The following is a 20,048-nucleotide window of genomic DNA, read 5'->3' as shown; positions in this document are numbered from 1 at the left end:
CAATGCCACTTAACATGGTGCTTATGTATGTGGTGTGAAATAGGCCTAAGACTTAAGCAGTTACAAGTTATTTACAGCTAGTTTTATAGGCACAGCATTGCAATATATAGGGCTCTGATGTGAACACGGGGATGGCCTACCAGTCCCTCTTTAAGGATTGTTTATTAATATAAATGTTATTTGCTCTTTTTATTATTTTGACTTACCGGCTACACCAAAAATAAAGTCAATGTTGAAGTGATGCTAATCAAGAAAGACATCTCCCATGTGAATGAATGCAAGCTGTCCAAGAGACACCAGAATTCATGTGCATCAAATCTGGTCAACATTTGTTCAGCATTGTATTTTACACTGTTATGCAATATAGTGCATTTCTTTATGCATGCTCTTTATATTCCTCATTTTGTTGAAAGCCTGCAATGAATAAAGTAGTAAAACTTACAGTAAGTTATACAAGTTAAAAAGTAATGAAAATTGAAAGGATGAAAAAAAAATGACAATAAAGAAACAATAAGAACAATACACATTTTTTGATTTGTCATTTACACTTCAAGAATCCATTATCAGTCCCTTAGTAATCTGCCTCCATTTTTAAGTTTGTCTTCAGTTTGTGTTCATTGACTTCACTTACTCCAACTGCAAGACACTGCAGGTTTTGTGATCTCAAAATGGCTGCCACTGTGAGTGGGTTATCTGTTCAATGTACATTAAAACTGCATTTTCTAGAACATTGATATGACTGGAGTCTACATCGCATGTGAGTGTACATCATTTTAAACATACAGGTGCATCTCAATAAATTAGAATGTCGTGGAAAAGTTCATTTATTTCAGTAATTCAACTCAAACTGTGAAACTCGTGTATTAAATAAATTCAATGCACACAGACTGAAGTAGTTTAAGTCTTTGGTTCTTTTAATTGTGATGATTTTGGCTCACATTTAACAAAAACCCACCAATTCACTATCTCAAAAAATTAGAATACATCATAAGACCAATAAAAAAAACATGTTTAGTGAATTGTTGGCCTTCTGGAAAGTATGTTCATTTACTGTAAATGTACTCAATACTTGGTAGGGGCTCCTATTGCTTTAATTACTGCCTCAAGTCGGCGTGGCATGGAGGTGATCAGTTTGTGGCACTGCTGAGGTGGTATGGAAGCCCAGGTTTCTTTGACAGTGGCCTTCAGCTCATCTGCATTTTTTGGTCTCTTGTTTCTCATTTTCCTCTTGACAATACCCCATAGATTCTCTATGGGGTTCAGGTCTGGCGAGTTTGCTGGCCAGTCAAGCACACCAACACCATGGTCATTTAACCAACTTTTGGTGCTTTTGGCAGTGTGGGCAGGTGCCAAATCCTGCTGTAAAATGAAATCAGCATTTTTAAAAAGCTGGTCAGCAGAAGGAAGCATGAAGTGCTCCAAAATTTCTTGGTAAACGGGTGCAGTGACTTTGGTTTTCAAAAAACACAATGGACCAACACCAGCAGATGACATTGCACCCCAAATCATCACAGACTGTGGAAACTTAACACTGGACTTCAAGCAACTTGGGCTATGAGCTTCTCCACCCTTCCTCCAGACTCTAGGACCTTGGTTTCCAAATGAAATACAAAACTTGCTCTCATCTGAAAAGAGGACTTTGGAACACTGGGCAACAGTCCAGTTCTTCTTCTCCTTAGCCCAGGTAAGACGCCTCTGACGTTGTCTGTGGTTCAGGAGTGGCTTAACAAGAGGAATACGACAACTGTAGCCAAATTCCTTGACATGTCTGTGTGTGGTGGCTCTTGATGCCTTGACCCCAGCCTCAGTCCATTCCTTGGAAGTTCACCCAAATTCTTGAATCGATTTTGCTTGACAATCATAAGGCTGCGGTTCTCTCGGTTGGTTGTGCATCTTTTTCTTCCACACTATTTCCTTCCACTCAACTTTCTGTTAACATGCTTGGATACAGCACTCTGTGAACAGCCAGCTTCTTTGGCAATGAATGTTTGTGGCTTACCCTCCTTGTGAAGGGTGTCAATGATTGTCTTCTGGACAACTGTCAGATCAGCAGTCTTCCCCATGATTGTGTAGCCTAGTGAACTAAACTGAGAGACCATTTTGATGGCTCAGGAAACCTTTGCAGGTGTTTTGAGTTGATTAGCTGATTGGCATGTCACCATATTCTAATTTTTTGAGATAGTGAATTGGTGGGTTTTTGTTAAATGTGAGCCAAAATCATCACAATTAAAAGAACCAAAGACTTAAACTACTTCAGTCTGTGTGCATTGAATTTATTTAATACACGAGTTTCACAATTTGAGTTGTATTACTGAAATAAATGAACTTTTCCACGACATTCTAATTTATTGAGATGCACCTGTATCTGTTAAAGTATACATTTCTTTAGGGACAAATCTATTTCACAGTGGAAAAGGGCACCATTAAGATTCTGAAAAGACTTATTGAATTCTGTATAGAAATCCAGTTAGACTCAATTCCATTTAAAAAATCCTTTAGAACAAAAGAAAAAATAAATCCCTTAGAACTGGTCCTACAGGATATGAATTTTTATTTGACTCAGATTTTTCATGTGTGATCCTATAAGAAAAAATCCCTTTAAGATTTTATAGTATTGGTTCCAAATATGATCGAAATTCCAATTGGAATCCTTTAGGATTTTTTGACAAGGGGTGGTTTGTGGTTTGGCAGCAATGTTACAATTTGTTCTATTTTGAATTAAAAGGAAAAAAGTAAAGGAAATGTAACATGCGGTAGTGTATATCGATCACGTAATTATATCTGAGGGGAAAAGCGGTCAAGGGTGATGCATAATACTGGAGTATAATAATCTGTACATTAATCATTCAAATCCTCAATTGAGCCGCATTCAAATCCCAGTTCGCTTTTGTCTAAAAAGTACAATAGTTTGAATCTTTTAATTTTGATGTTTGAGTCTTGAGATGTAAATAATAATTAACAGCAGCATATTTAGTTTTTATATATATATATATATGTCACCGTATTCAGAAATCATAAATGACTGTGATTGGTCTTGCCCACCCAGCGCTGAGAAAAGGAACTGATGTCACGTGACCGCACAATATTTTACACCAGAGTAATGCTACACAGATTATTTTTTTATCCATTGAATTTAAATTACACAATGAATAATTTAAATAAGAAGTATGTAATTTGTAATAAAGCCCCGCACAAATAGGGACACTGTTTATTGTCATTTTCCCAATTATTCCATTGCTATGGTATTCGCCCCATCAGCAGCGCTGATCACATGACAGTGTTCTTTTGTTGCTTTCACTTTAGATTTTTCTCACCAGCAGAACATACACGATAATCTACTGCTGAATAGAAATATTGCCCGTCATACTCGCTGTGGGTATTTTGTCGGTGGTAAAATTGTAATTAATTCGTTTTTGGAAATAAAGTTATCTATGGGGTCCTACGGCAAAATAGCAAGAACAAATGAAAACAGACGGAAAGTAGAAAGGCCCAAACATATTTGTGAACGCAGACGCACCGTGCTATGCAAGCTCGATTTCATGCGTTGTTGCAATGTAAAATGTGTCAGCGCTCAATTCATAACACAGCGCAAGTACGCGCTTTATTCTCAGCGTTGCCACAAGGGGTGCTAGAGTGGATTTTCTTCCAATCAACAACTGTCATGGCGGACTCGGGCAGTAATTTGAATTAAATCTTAAAAAAAAAAAAAAAAAGAAAGAAAATACAACTATTTGTCCCCAGCCCATTCAAACAAACTTGTTTTTTTTCTCCGTGTCTCTCCCCACTCCTCAACTATCGACTCATCTACCACATCTGGACTACATCCGAAAACATAGGCAGGTGACTTGCGGCCTAATCAGTTAATGGCTTAACTGACAGCTGTTTTGAATGAATGGAACTCTTAAGGAAACTGGTCTCTGAACAGTTTGAAAAGCGCCTTATTTTCATCCTGCCTCCGTATACATTCTCCGAAGGCAGCAATGTCCTGGTTTTGGACACAGCACCGGTTTCATGGTCACGCCTAAAAAATATATTGCCCTCTTGTGGTCTGAGGTTTGTAACCGCCAGAGCAAAAAAAGAGCACATGTATGTACAACGGGACCACACGTTGGCCATGCATTGGCCAAGCTCTCACGTCTGCATTTGCGTACTTGCGTGAAGTATGTTTCGACCTATAGTGTCTGTCATTAGTCCATACTTCCTCTTTTTGAGGCTTTGGTTTTCCTCATAATTGCTACATTTGTGAATTTGGTTGTGTAACATGATTTCTAGGTGTGTCTTTGGAATTGAATCGCTTGACACTTTGTAGACCAGGCTTGTGTAACAGTCAGAATTAAATTAAGAATTCTGCCAATTCAAATTGTGGAGTTCAAAACAAACAGATTGCAGAATTGAACTGTGAAATTGAAATTCATGTAACTGCTGTAAATAGAGTATATAGAATTGCTTTCTGACTAGTACAGGAAAGAAAAACATCACAAAATTAATGGAGTATGTAATTTTACTTACATTTGTTCTGTTTATTTTAACACACTTGTGAGGTTATAGCTTTAATGTATAATAAACAGTATCTCAATATTTATTTGTAGAACCTTGTATGATAAAAAATATGTTGGACATTTTGTGGTGCTGTATGACAAAATAAAAATGGATTATAAAGAAATATATATATATATATATATATATATATATATATATATATATATATATATATATATATATATACTGTGTATATACTGTGTGTATATATATATATATATATATATATATATATATATATATATATATATATATATATATATATATATATATATATATATATATATATATATATATATATATATATATATATATATATATATATATATATATATATATATTTTTTTTTTTCTTTTTTTTTTTTACCTAATCCAATTGGAATAAAATTCAATGATTTTTAATTAACATTAATTAAAATTAACACTAGCTTATTGATCATTCAAATTCAACAATCATCAAAGATAATTATCAATTATCAAAAATCAACAGAATATTAATAAGGATTAACATTGACGGGGCACCACCCTGGAATCAGGGACTAATAACCAGATAGTACAACAGTCTCAATATTAGATTGTTTTCTTAGGAAAATCGACATCTGAAGAATATCGATTTTCGGGAAAAAACAATGAATGAAGGCTTGAATCCGAGCACTGACATCCCGTCAGCATGACACAGGCGTATGCAAAACAAACCAAAACACTTCTCTTTGTAATATAAACAAAGTTTATTTATGCAGTAATATCAGTTAATAATTAATACAATGCAGTCAATAAACTTCCAACTTCCAACTACAAACTAAACAGTGATATGATCAGATATGGAAACTAAAATAATCCTATAACACATAAGGTGTGTGTTTGACAGTGTGTGTGTGTGTGTAAGGAGGGACGTGCACAAAATGGCGGAAGTGACTCTCGTGGAGAGTATGTCACGCGAGACTTCCGGCCAGGGAATATGACTGCGAATGGGGGCGGCGAGAGACCAGTCAATGGCGTCTACCAGTTACCGCGTGTATCCGCTTGTACGATAGCTTAGGGACAAAGCTGGGCTTTAGCATTAAGCTATCTAGGAGCCAAAAATGTGTGCCAGAATGTTTGTGAGGGGTCACGTGCGTGTGTGTGTGGTTAGTACGAGAGAGAGAGAAGTGACGGCCCTAAAGCGGATTTCGCAATCGTGGGAGAGAAAGCAGCTGTTAGTTCATCACTCAGAGACGCAGTGGATGGCTCGTAAACAGTCCCGCGTTCTTTGACTCTTTAATGGATGAACTCAGTTTACCTGTCTCACCCGCAATGGCGAAATTGCACAACAGTCCAATTTGGTCGGACCACAATACAGCAAAACAAATTTGTGATAATTAATACCCTGAGTATTAATAATGAGCGGACATGGCGGTCCGTAAACTGTACAAGCAAAAACCTTGAAACACAAGAATAACACACTATAATATTCTATCTCTGCCCAGATGTAAACCTCTTACTTGAATCGCATGAGGACAGAATTTGTTTTCCTCCGTCCTTTAACTCCGATCCGGTTCCTTGAGGCTCGTGTGATAACGGGAGGCCGTTTCCTCGCCGTTTCCTCGCTCTGTTGGCGGGCGCGGCTGTTGTTTCTCGGCGGGAGAAATGTCGACTTAATTGAAGATGGAAGAGAAATCTTTAATCTCTTCACTTCTGCAGGCAAACGGATGAAGATGCAGACTGCTCGGCAGTCTCCTTCGGATCCGTTAGAGTGTTCGGTTGAACACAGAGTAATCTCAACTCGTCCAGCGAGATGGAGATTGTATGGCCACAGTTTCAAGTCGGACATTACTTCCTTGTGCCACGAGGTTGCACCTGAGAGCAGCGATGAGCTGCATCTACACACTGCAAACAAAGTTGCTGGAAGCAAATCCCGGAAGCATTTCAGAGGTATTTCAACTCCTGATGATGTCATGTTTGAGGGACGTTCTGTTGTGTGCCTCATCCAATAGGAGTTGAGAGTTCGATCCTTTAGTGAGCAAGGCTTCATGGGATTTGTAGTCTGTTTTGGACTCCCTTTGTTTGATTTTGTTATGACTTGGAATGTGGGGGCTTGAGTTAGGTTTTTACGACTGTGTTAGGCCTGCCTTTGTCTTCAATCTGAATACATGAGGCCCAAAAATCGACAATATCAGGAAATGGCAAAACCATGGATCTGGGAAGTCAGCAAATATATTACACAGTGGCCAGGGTGTGAAACTACCACCAAATGCATCAAGGCTGAATCTAGCTTGCAAGCTCTTTGTCCATATGTATTTCATGCGTGGGTATGTTTGCTCATGTACCCGCTACAGGCGGGTGACCTGTAAGACTTCTTGGAGTGACACATGACAAGAAATGCTGTTAGTCACAAAGAGACATGTTTGAAGAAACACACTAAAAGAAAAGCCGCCAGTGCTTGTCTGATTCGCTGTTTGTTCAAAGGTGTGCAGCTCAAGCCTATCTCGTTGAACACATGCATGTAAAGAGTTTTCACTCTTTTTTTCTGTTTCATTCATCTGAGAACTGTTTGCAAGAATAATGTCATCTATGAGAATGCTGCAAATGATCTCAGATCATCACAGGAGGTGCTGTGAGATTAGTTTTCTTTATTTCCACAAGGTTAGCATGCATTGTGAATGCAACTCTGCAGGTTCAGTAATATACAGTTGAAGTCAGAAGTTTACATACACTTAGGTTGAAGTTATTAAAATTAATTGTTTTTAACCACTCCACAGATTTAATATTAGCAAACTATAGTTTTGGCAAGTAGTTTAGGACATCTACTTTGTGCATGACACGAGTAATTTCTTTACCAACAATTGTTTACAGACAGATTGTTTCACTTTTAATTGACCGTATCACAATTCCAGTGGGTCAGAAGTTTACATACACTATGTTAACTGTGCCTTTAAGCAGCTTGGAAAATTGTCAAGCCTTTAGACAATTAGCCAATTAGCTTCTGACAGGAGGTGTACTGAATTGGAGATATACATGTGGATGTATTTTAAGGCCTACCTTCAAACTCAGTGCCTCTTTGCTTGACATCTTGGGAAAATCAAAAGAAATCAGCCAAGACCTCCAGACTTGTGAACCTCCACAACCTTGGGAGCAATTTCCAAATGCCTGAAGGTACCACGTTCATCTGTACAAACAATAGTACGCAAGTATAAACACCATGGGACCACGCAGCCATCATACCACTCAGGAAGGAGACCTGAATCGGTCACAAATGGGTCTTCCAAATGGACAATGACCCCAAGCATACCTCCAAAGTTGTGGCAAAATGGCTTAAGGACAACAAAGTCAAGGTATTGGAGTGGCTATCACAAAGCCCTGACCTCAATCCGATAGAAAATTTGTGGGCAGAACTGAAAAAGCATGTGCGAGCAAGGAGGCCTACAAACCCGACTCAGTTACACCAGTTCTGTCTGGAGGAATGGGCCAAAAGTCCAGCAACTTATTGTGAGAAGCTTGTGGAAGACTTCCCAAAACTTTTGACCCAAGTTAAAGATAAAAGCTGAAATAAATCATTCTCTCTACTATTATTCTGACATTTCACATTCTTAAAATAAAGTAGTGATCCTAACTAACCTAAGACAGGGAAAGTTTTCTACGATTAAATGTCAGGAATTGTGAAACACTGAGTTTAAATGTATTTGGCTAAGGCATATGTAAACATCTGACTTCAGCTGTATATCTTTATATTAAAGAAACAAAGATAAAAGTGATTAAATCATGAAATAAAACAAGACATGTTCACCTTGAACCTAAAATTGAGCTCCATTTTCTTTTCCTTATGCAGCAGTAACTGTATTACCAAAACACAATACAAGCACAAATTCAATAAAAACACATTTAGCAGCATTATTTTGGGAACACAAGGGAATTTATTAGGCTTCTTAATTATTATTATTATTATTATTATTTAGGGACTTCCGGTGGTGCACATTGCAAGATGGCCGCACAGCACTAGGCTCCTGACTAAAACCTCCAAATTGAAGGTATTATTTTTTTTCACTTTGAGGAAAGATAATGTCTTCTTTAACAACTTCTATTGCAAGAATGGCAACTAGTAAAAAATCTATGTCTCCCCAAAAATCGGCTTCAGGCTGCAAACGTTCGAGGTTGACGTAGCCTCAATTGTTAGCCTAGCAATAGAAGCACAACAGGAGGCAATGCATGAAATGGTTTCCCGCATGTTGACGGAGGCAATAAAGTCAGCCTTAAATCCCTTCAATGACTATATTAACGAAAACAGCGCTGTTCTTCGATCTCTGAAAGAAGAAATGGATTCTCTGAGTAAAAGTATGGCGTCGATCACAATGAAAGTGGACAATCTCCAAGGCAGTTTACGCAAAACAAAAAAGGATACAAACCTCTGCCTGTCTCAGCTTGAACAGATGCAGCGAAAATGCAATGACCTCGAATACCGGTCACATCGCAACAATGTCTGCCTGGTTAATCAACAGGAATGGAAGGGGATGATCCTGTCGTCTTTCTACAGAAAATGCTACCTAAATGGATCCCCGACCTTTCGGCACACTCAAGCCTGATCGAGATCAATAGAGCTCATCGAGTATACTCAAACTTCAACTCACCTAAACCACGATCGTTGATATTCCGGCTCCTCCGATATCCTGACAGGCAAGCCATCCTTCAAGGAGCCCGGAAAGCAAAACCCATTCTGCCTGGTGGAGCGCGCCTGGAATTCTATGCTGATTACAGTCATGAGACGGCACAAAAGAAGAAGGCGTTCTCGGCTGTAAGATTCAAGCTTCATCAGAAAGGCGCTGAAACTTTCCTGATCTACCCAGCATCGCTAAGAGCCACCCATAAGGGTCAGAAATACTCGTTCGAATCTCCGGAGGATGCGGAAAAATATCTCAAGGGTCTTGATGCTGCAATGGTACCTGCTGCTCGTAAAGCCTTAAACGTCCCGCTTCAGGAGGCAATGGAGGAGGCAGACTAAAGTGTCATGTAATGCTTTTGCTGACAAACCTGTGCAATACATGGACCAAAGACTTTTTCAGCGTTCACTTGTGTTTCAGTTCACCAAAGTGAAATGGTAACTAGTATTTTATTTATATTCAACTGCATTTTGTTTTTAATCTCTTTTAAACTATTTTCATGTGCAGGTTGTTAGACTGTTATAAGTAAAGGTCTTGTTTAACTATTGTATGTTTGTTTACTTAGAAAAGTCGGGCCACAGTTCTTAGTTTTAATCTGGTTGCCGTTATGAAAATCATTGCATTCAGATTGTTTTTTGGAGTTTGGAAATATTCAATTTAGAATTTTATTTCCTCAATTTGTTAAATTCATAGGGGGCTAATAAGGTGAATAGTTTTTAGACATTGCCTCGCCACAGATGTATGCTAGAGGGGGGATATGGGAGAGGGAGGGGGCGCTTAGGTGCATAAAGCACTCAGGATTATCTTTGCTTTTGTTTGTGCTTATAGCTGTGAAAACTTTAATGGTACACTTAATAACCTGCTCTAAACATTACATGTTATGCTGCGTGAGCTCTGTCACTACAGATTATGGTTAGATTAAACACGCTGTCTTTAAACATTAGGGGGTTAAACTCTCCCATCAAACGTACACAGGTTTTAGATCTTTTACACAGAAAAAAGATTGATGTAGCATTTCTTCAAGAAACCCACCTTAAAGACTGCAAAACAGGCATTATATTTCCATACTATCATCAAGTTGTTAATCTAAGAAGAAGGGGGTGTCAATTCTATTCAAATGTAACTCTAACTTTATTATTGAACACACAGGTTCGGATAATGATGGTAGAGTTGCATATTGCTGTACTTTAATAGATGGAAAGAGGTTTGCATTTGTCAATATATATGCTCCAAACGTATATAACGCCTCCTTTTTTCCAAATGTCTCAAACCCTACTATCTCTCCCGGGCTACTCAGTTATCATTGGATACTTGACTCAGTTTTGGACCGTTCCAACCCTTCGGTTTCAGTAGCACAATCTCAGTCTTCTACAGTGCTGAGATTATTCATTAAAGATCTAGATGTGTGTGATGCTTGGTGACTACATAATCCAACAGCTAAGGTATACACCTATTTCTCCCCAAATCACAAATCATTCTCGAGAATTGATTATATTTTACTTCATCGCTACTTTCAGGTCTAATCAATATTGAATTTTTACCACAAAGTGTTTCTGATCATAATGCGGTATTAGCACATCTTCAGATTAATACACGCTGTAAACCATCCAGATAGAGATTTAATACTTTTTTGTTGCAAAATGAAGACTTTCTTTCTCAGCTGAGAGCAGGACTGATTGAATTTATCCAATTAAACCAGGACTCTGTTTCCAATCAAGATATGATATGGGCGTCCATCAATGGGTTTTTAAGGAACAATGCAATCTCCTTTTCTGCTAGACTTAAAAAGGACTATCTTGAACAACTATCTGTATTAGAGAAAATATGTGGGGAACTAGAAAAGGAATTGGGTCATCAATTTTCCAATGTTACACAACAAAGGTGGAAAGGGCTGCACTTAATTATTTGCTTCGAAGAAGAGCAGAACATTTAATGCATATTACAAAACATAAATATTACATAAATGGAAGCAGACTGAGCAGACTCCTTGTGCTTACTTCGAAAAAAACATGAGCGACGTTTTAACATCCAGACGATCAAAAGTTCAAGTTCAAAAAGTGATCTCACCTCACATCCCACAGAAATCAACAAAACATTCATGTCATTTTTTGAAAAAAATATATACCTCAGAAATACAACCCAGTACTGTCCAGTTAAAGTTTTTTGAGCAGTTGAACTTAAACATACTTTCAAAGGAGGAAGCTGACAGCCTTGACTCTGAAATTACTTTAGAAGAACTACACAATGCAGTGTTATGTTCAAATAAAGGAAAGTCCCCGGGAATCGATGGCCTCCTAATAGATTTATACCTGGCGCTGTGGGATCTACTAGGCCACATTTGGCTACACACTATAAATGAGGCTATATTCAAAGGCAGTTCTCACAAAGACCTCAATACAGCTCTAATTACGTTTTTACCTAAACCCGGCAAAGATCATTCGGACTGTGCTAATTACAGGCCCTTCTCCTTGATTAACGACGATTTAAACATTTATGCTAAAATTATTGCCAGACGTCTACAGTCAGTGATACAGAAATTAATTGATCCAGATCAATCAGGTTTTATTACGGGATGTTTGGCTTCAGACAATGTTCGTCGAGTGTTACATATCATCGCTGAATCCGGGAAATTAGAAACACCTAGCTGTCTCCTATTTATTGATGCCGAAAAAGCCTTTGATGGGCTGGAATGGAGCTATTTCTGGTATACGTTGAAAAAGTTTTGGAGACCAGTTTATTAGAATGATACAAACTCTATACACTAATTCCATGGCCAGGGTATCTACGGGTGGACTCATCTCGGACACTTTTAATATTTGCAGAGGCACGAGACAGGGGTGTCTGCTTTCCCCCCTCATGTTTGATTTATCAATAGAACCTATAGCGCAGTATGTTAGACAGTGTAAACTTGTTACCCCGATTCAGTTAGGCTCATCAAGCCATTCTATCTCTCTATATGCGGATTATACTTTATTAATTTTATCCGATCTACAACGCTCACTTCTTAATGCCCTCCATATCATAGATGAATTTGGCACACTATCTGGATTTAAAATTAATCATTCTAAAACTATTTTGATGCCTCTTAATTCAGATGGTTTTAATTTCTCTATTCCAAAAAAATATTCAGATATCAACACAAATCAAATACTTAGGGATTGAGCTGAGACCCACCTTACCCCTCATTTCAAAAGTTAATTATATGTCAATTTATGGAAAAGTTGAGTCTGATATTCAAAGATGGATGTGCCTGCCTTCATCACCATCTGCCTGATTATCAACAATAAAAATGAATATTCTGTCCCGCATTAATTTTATTAGCTCTATGCTTTCTCTCCCCCCACCAGTAAATTATTGGAAAAAGCTAGATTCTTTACTGATAAAATATATTTGGAATGGAAAGCGTCCCCCATTAAGTGGTCTACACTTCAAAGAAGTAAATTAAAAGGTGGATTGGGCTGCCCTAATTTTAAATGGTATCATTGGTCCTTTATCCTGCTCTCAGTTATGAAATGGTTTGATCCTTGTTCACAGTCTTCATGGAAGCAAATAGAAAAAGAGCGCATTTCACCAATTCGTTTGCAAGATTTTTTATTTTCAGGCCTTTTATACAGGAAGTGCTCATTATATTATGGTCCTATACTTTCCTATACTCTCCAAATATTTAAAAAGATAGAAGCCTGTTTTCCATCGGAAATTATATGGCACACTCATACTCCTATTTGGCACAATTTGGATTTACTTTCCAGCGGACAATCTTTTATGCAGCCATCCTGGGCTATAAAAGGTATTCTAACGTTAAATGGCATAAAAGGAGAAGAATCTATCCTGGATTTTCGTGACTTATGCAAAATATTAAATCTTTCATTTAACATTTTATTTTTATATTTTAAATTACGTGCCGCATTAAAGGCCCATACGGTACCTTGGGGTATAAATCTTCAAACTCACCCAGTGGTGAATTGGATTTGCAATCCACCAAGCACAGGAATGGTTTCTTATTTTTATCGCTGCTTTTTAAACCTTAATACAGATCATTTCCCTAAAGCTAGAGCCTGGTTATTGGATCTGAACACTTCTAACAGAAACATTGAATGGGAGGCAGTGTGGGATAATACATTTCATGAGTCCACAAACCCTAACCTCCAATTCATTCAAGTTATTCACAGGGCATATCTAACCACATGAATACGACATGTTATGGGTTTAGTACCCCACCCGTATTGTAATTTTTGTGGTCCTGGATGTGTGGACACTTTGATACATATGCTTTGGGACTGTCCAGATGTGAAAAAATTCTGGGATATGGTGCTTGACGTTTTGTACAAGGCTTCTAGGATTCGTTTTCCCAAAGATCCTGTTATTTTATTGTTGAATGACAATTCTCAATTCCCTCTAAGTGAGAAGGAACGGAAATTTTGGCTAGCTGCCATGACTGCTGCTGAGAAGCTACTTGTTCAACGTTGGAAACCTCCTCACGACATTTCTACTAAGCATTGGCTCCATTCTTTATCGGAGATACTATATCTGGAGCTGTCATCTGCGTGGTCTAATCACGCTAAACCTGTGATATTGTCTATGTGGAAGAATTGGATATCTATAGTCAAGGAAATTTTGGATAGTTAATTTGCAGCTACTGCTTCGGCTGTTAATTAATATTACTAATTTATTGTTTTTCTATGTATTTATTTTACTTTATCCCATTTATGTATCTGACTAAGTCCTGTAGTGCAATAGGTTGGGTGAGGAAAAGGGGGGAGATTATGGGGGTGATAGTGTTCAAATAAGTTTTCTTTCTTTTATTGCAAATTGTTTTGTATATTTCTTCAAAGATAAAAAACACTAAATTAAAAAAAAAATATATATATATATATATATATATATATATATATATATATATATATATATTATTATTATTATTATTATCATTTTTACATTTATAATTATTTTTAGTTCGTAATCTGTTGGCTATTAGTAATTTTCCACCTGTTCTCATTGACAGATGCTTGCGTGATGGTAAATGTTTGGATTTGGGGAGGTGGTTAAATGAGAATTGTTGATTACTTCATTATTTTAATTGCTTTTTTCATTTAGTTTAAAGTGCAGTTTGAATTTAGAAACATATTTAGTTTGTTTTTTGTGTTTCAATAAACGAATTTAATTTTTAAAGCAAAGTCAATAAATAAAAAATATTCACCAGCCCTCAGTAGGGGGGTTGATGATATAATCATATAATCGCAATATTTTTAAGGCGATTATCTATAAAATATTTTTTACATATCGCACAGCCCTATTGTTCTAAGCTTTAAAATGACACCTATATTGTTCAGATCAAGCATGTGTTATTAATTTATTTGTAATTATTATGTATTTATTTCCACTGGGACTGGGATTGCCCCCTACTGGCCCAGTATAAACTCAATTAAATTAATCCTTCAATCAATAAAAATGTATATTTTTAAAATAAAACATGTTCAAAAGTACAAAACCTGTCATAATTAGTAAAACAAAGTTGTTAAAAAGATCTAATGCAAAATCTTGTGATAATATACAGTGCATCTGGAAAGTATTCACAGTGCTTCACTTTTTCCACATTTTGTTACAAAGCGAAAGTAGTTTGTTTGAAATCTTTGCAAATTTATTAAAAAAAAAAAAAAAAAAAAATCACATGTACATAAGTATTCACTCAATACTTTGTTGAAGCACCTTTGGCACCAATTACAGCCTCAAGTCTTTTTGAGTATGATGCTACAAGCTTGGCACACCTATTTTTGGGTAGTTTCTCCCATTCTTCTTTGCAGGACCTCTCATGCTCCATCAGGTTGGATGGGGAGCGTCGGTGCACCGCCATTTTCAGATCTCTCAAGAGATGTTCAATCGGGTTCAAGTCTGGGCTCTGGCTGGGCCACTCAAGGACATTCACAGAGTTATCCCATAGCCACTCCTTTGTTATCTTGGCTGTGTGCTTAGTCTCCCAGTTCCTGCTGCTGAAAAACATCCCCACAGCATGATGCTGCCACCACCATGCTTCACTGTAGGGATGGTATTGGCCAGGTGATGAGCGGTGCTTGGTTTCCTCCAGGCATGACGCTTGCCATTCAGGCCAAAGAGTTCAATCTTTGTTTCTCATGGTCTGAGAGTCCTTCAGGTGCCTTTTTGCGGGCTGTCATGTGCCTTTTACTGAGGAGTGGCTTCCGTCTGGCCACTCTACCATACAGGCCTGATTGGTGGAGTGCTGCAGAGAAGGTTGTTCTTCTGGAAGGTTCTCCTCTCTCCACAGAGAAACGCTGGAGCTCTATCAGAGTGACCATCGGGTTCTTGATCACCTCCCTGACTAAGGCCCTTCTCCCCCGATCGCTCAGTTTGGCTGGGCGGCCAGCTCTAGGAAGAGTCCTGGTGGTTCCAAACTTCTTCCATTTACGGATGATGGAGGCCACTGTACTCATTGGACCTTCAATGCTGCAGAAATTTTTCTGTACCCTTCCCCAGATCTGTGCCTCGATACAATCCTGTCTCAGAGGTCTACAGACAATTCCTTGGACTTCATGGCTTGGTTTGTGCTCTGACATGCACTGTTAACTGTGGGACCTTATATAGACAGGTGTGTGCCTTTCCAAATCATGTCCAATCAACTGAATTTACCACAGGTGGACTCCAATCAAGTTGTAGAAACATCTCAAGGATGATCAGTGGAAACAGGATGCACCTGAGCTCAATTTTGAGTGTCATGGCAAAGGCTGTGAATACTTATGTACATGTGATTTGTTTCGTTTTTTATTTTTAATAAATTTGCAAAGATTTCAAACAAACTTCTTTCATGTTGTCATTATGGGGTATTGTTTGTAGAATTTTGAGGAAAATAACGAATGTAATCAATTTTGGAATAAGGCTGTAACATAACAAAATGTGGAAAAAGCGAAGCGCTGTGAATACTTTCCGGATGCACTGTATGCAATATGAGAGATTTATAAATAATCTTAGTGGGTCCGTCATTTTATATATACGTTTGGCAACTACAATTTGGAGAGTTTTCTCAGCAGTGTCTAATTTTATTTTTTTCTTCATATTTCACAGGGGCTTCTATAAAATTAACCCATTTATTTGTAATTATTTTATTCTCGAAGTTATGAGCATGCATTTTCAGTTTGCCCTTTAGAAGGAAAATCTTTCAAAAATACATTCAGTGTGTAAGGTGTTACGGATGAGACTAAAATAGATACGTTTTTGGGAGACCACATACTTTCTAAAAATGTTTAAATTGAAATGCACAATCCAGAATTATTCTAGCCACATAATGTAAAAGGATTGGCACTCCTAATGACATGTAATTATTATTATTTTTTTTTATTTATTTTTTTTGTTCATTGACATTTTCTTATTAAAGGGATAGTTCACCCAGAAATGAAAATTGTCTCATAATTTATCCACCCTCATGATATCCCAGGTGTGTATGACTTCCTTTCTTCTCCAGAACACATTTGAAGAAAAATAGAAAAATATCTGAGCTCAGTAGGTCCTTGAAATACAAGTGAATGTAGATGAGAGTAAATAATGAGAGAATTTTCATTTTTGGGTGAACTATCCCTTTAATGGGGAAAAAACTTTATTATGGATGCACGCATGTTCATGAGCTTCTGTGGTATCCTTCTGCTAGAAGATTTAGACCCTAACATATGTTTAATAGTTGATCTCTAAGGGTGCTGTGCAGTGAGATAAAAAGTAGCTGTCACTATTATGCTGTTATTTTAGCACGACTGGAAAGCTGTATTGACCAATTAGCAACCTGGACCAGAACTGTCCATTTTTCTAATTAAATTTTAAACATTGAGTTTGTTAAACAAAAGCATGTTCACCTGCTGACTAGAACTTAGAATAATGTGTATTGTGACTGTAGTGCATGAATGAAGCTCCTAATGTGTGTTCTAATTGTGCACGTCCATTAACGCTCTCTCTCTTTTTGTGTTGCTTCAATAGGGATATCTTGACATTCAGCTGCTCAAGGCAAACAGGAAGATCAGAAGGGTGCACAAAACCCATCAGGAACAAAAAGAAATTGAACGGCAGAACAAGGTAAAGTCAGTGCTGTATCATTACCTGCAATTCATGGACCTTGAAACACTTGGGTGAATTCATTGTTAAACAGTTCCAGTGCAAAAACCTGTGTCGTTTTCATTAATCATGCAATCTAGTTAAACCAGGCGGCATGAGCACTGAAGTAGCACTAACTGTGAATATTTAACTGAAATCATCATCAAAACAGTCCTTACTTCTTTCTATGTAAAATAGGTTTATTGTAGACTTTATTTACTAAACTCTGGGCTATTTGCCAAGTGTAATTAACTCCACTGTATTACCACCCATGGAAAGCATTAAAGCATTGTTAAAATGAGAATTTTATGTTAATTGTCTAGTGGTCATAGCAGCAGTAGTTCATCAAATGATGGAGTTGAGTGTTTCAAACTAGTCATGTCTCCAGGTATACCTCACCGAGGATGGTTTGTGTTGGCCAATGTGTTTGTGTGGTGAAATATGAAATATGTGACAGCGTGTTTTGTGTATGCGAGCAGCACTTGCACAAGTCTTAAAAACATTAGTTCTGCTGTAGGTGTACCTGGATGATACAGACCAGCACCTGCACACTTTCCGAGAGATTTCCATCGCACATCTGGATGCGTTTCTCTCATCGCTGCGCGAGTGTGTCAGCACGTATGATGTGGAGCAGTGTTCTGGACTCCAGCAGAATCTGAGCCGGATAGCACAAGATCAGACTCGTCTGCAGGAGGTCCACGTGGGCCTTGAGAGGCTTCTACAGGAGAATGACCCATTCCAGTTCATTAGGGTTTGTTTTACACACACACACACACACACACAACACACGCACTTATATTTGATGTAAGTTTCACTGTAATATTACCTATAAAAAGTGCTGACTGTGTTCACATAACTCAGAAAGTACAATATACATGCAGCCATATGAGGCTGAGAATAGTTTAAACCAAACCTGAATTGGAAAAAGTGAAGCACCTCGTATTTATGGTGTTCTCTTTGGGTTTCTTTCAGGATTACAATTCATCGGTGAAAAGGTAAGAGGCACTTTAACAAGCTTGCTGTTAGGGATATTTGTTTTGCAACTAGGGCTGTCAAGTTTGTAACTTTTATTGAATTAAATGCATGATATGCCAATTAACTACTCTAATCGCATATATCAATGTTTGCTGAGAAAGTCCTCAAAGATCAGTAATGCAATATATAATAAATAATTCTACATTTAATATATGGGTATTTCTTCATCTTTGGGCACTTTTAGCACTAGAAAGTAAAGACTTGTTAAAGCATTTTTCACACTCTGCACAACTAGTTTCTAAAAGTCATGGAAATTCCCACCACTGTGTCATTTCCAGTGTTATTTTGTCAAATTCTGTTTTGTGTTGAATAGAATTCTGTGCCAGAAAAAAAGGTTTTTGAAAAATTAAATGTCTGATTCCTTTGTCTTATTTCAGAGCTAACATTTTATGTATCCTGAATACATTCAATTAAATATGTTCACAGTTTTTGCATAATTTTTCAAAATTACACCCTGATTGGAAATGATGCTCAATAAACAAGTTCTACTCACAAGTTATATTTCCCATGATTTTTCTTTGTTTTGTCTCATATTTCATATCAAGCATGCTCTTCACTGACACTTTTGTTCACTTGGTTAACAAGTATACTATCTTTTGACAAAACTTTATTGTTTGGTGTTGTGGAAATGACGGCACAACTTTGGGACGAAATTGATAGAAATCGTTGTCACACAATAAATATTGAAATGGATCATTTTTATTTCACTTTGTTTAGATGATCATCATTTTAAACATGTAATAATTTGTTTTAAAATAATGGATTTTCATAAAGACTGAAACAGTCAAATATATTCATTAAATACTTTTTTAAAGTACCAAAAATAAATGATGAAAGCCTGGAGAAATGTTTTCAATTAAGATTTTATTAGAGGTAGACCGATATATCCGTTTTACCGATTCATCTGTGCCGATAGTCACTTTTTTTTGGAACTATCATTTATCTGCAAATATCTATACTGATAGTTTTTCATTTTTCATTCTAAAAAGGCATAAAGGCATTTGCAAGATTTTTTGCATACTTCTGCAACTTTTTGTAAACAACAAAATGACATCACTATACTGGTAATAAAGTTCATGTCAAAACTCTGATCGTCAGGGACATTATTTGATGTTCCACTACATTTTCAGAGTTGTAGCCGTCTTATAAAAAAAAAAAAAAAATTGTATTAAACTATCTATAGGTCATGTTTTTTTTTTGTTTTTTTTGGGGGGTTTCAATTATTATTATGCTTATATTTACAATTGTATTTATGATCTAATTTGTAGTAGTATTTTTCCACCTGTTGTCGTAAAGTGATTTTTAAGTCACTGCTAAAGGTGCCAGTAGAAGAGGGTAAAACGTTTGGATTTGATATGATTTTGATTTTTGATTTCATTATTTTTATTTATTTATTTATTTATTTTATTTTGTCATTTTGTTTGTTTCATTAAATGAATTTAATTGTTCAAAATCAAAATCGACTTGTAGAAGTGAAGTGTGTGCCAAGATTTCTATTATTCTATTATATTTTATTATATTTTAATTACCTAATCAGTCCCTCCAGGATTTTGCGAGCTTGCAATTGCAAGAATTCTTGCAAATTCAACCAATCTCTACATGTGATTTCTGCAAATTCTTGCATTGTCTGAGGCAGAACATTTTAAAACAAAAATAATTAAGGGTCTTCCAATATCCACAGGTTTCACCTAAATTTATGGTAGCCTATTTTTGTGTGTAATTTTTTTTTCTTGCTAACTGCATATTCATTTATTGT

The 20,048-nt window shown here is 36.9% G+C and overlaps 2 protein-coding genes and 1 pseudogene across 3 annotated transcripts in view; 2 read left to right on the top strand and 1 right to left on the bottom strand.

Annotated features, from left to right (window-relative positions):
• Window positions 1–20,048, top strand: part of LOC127441903 (E3 ubiquitin/ISG15 ligase TRIM25-like) — a 150,421-nt gene that overhangs the window by 3,942 nt on the left and 126,431 nt on the right. The gene's annotated exons all lie outside the window — the stretch shown is intronic.
• Window positions 1–20,048, bottom strand: part of LOC127442362 (histone H2A-like) — a 129,727-nt gene that overhangs the window by 77,126 nt on the left and 32,553 nt on the right. The window lies entirely within an intron of this gene.
• Window positions 1–20,048, top strand: part of LOC127441958 (E3 ubiquitin/ISG15 ligase TRIM25-like) — a 111,969-nt pseudogene that overhangs the window by 85,521 nt on the left and 6,400 nt on the right.

Source organism: Myxocyprinus asiaticus, chromosome 1 (genome assembly GCF_019703515.2).
Source record: "Myxocyprinus asiaticus isolate MX2 ecotype Aquarium Trade chromosome 1, UBuf_Myxa_2, whole genome shotgun sequence".
NCBI classification, from domain to species: Eukaryota; Metazoa; Chordata; class Actinopteri; order Cypriniformes; family Catostomidae; genus Myxocyprinus; species Myxocyprinus asiaticus.
This window is presented reverse-complemented; position numbering and strand designations above follow the sequence as displayed.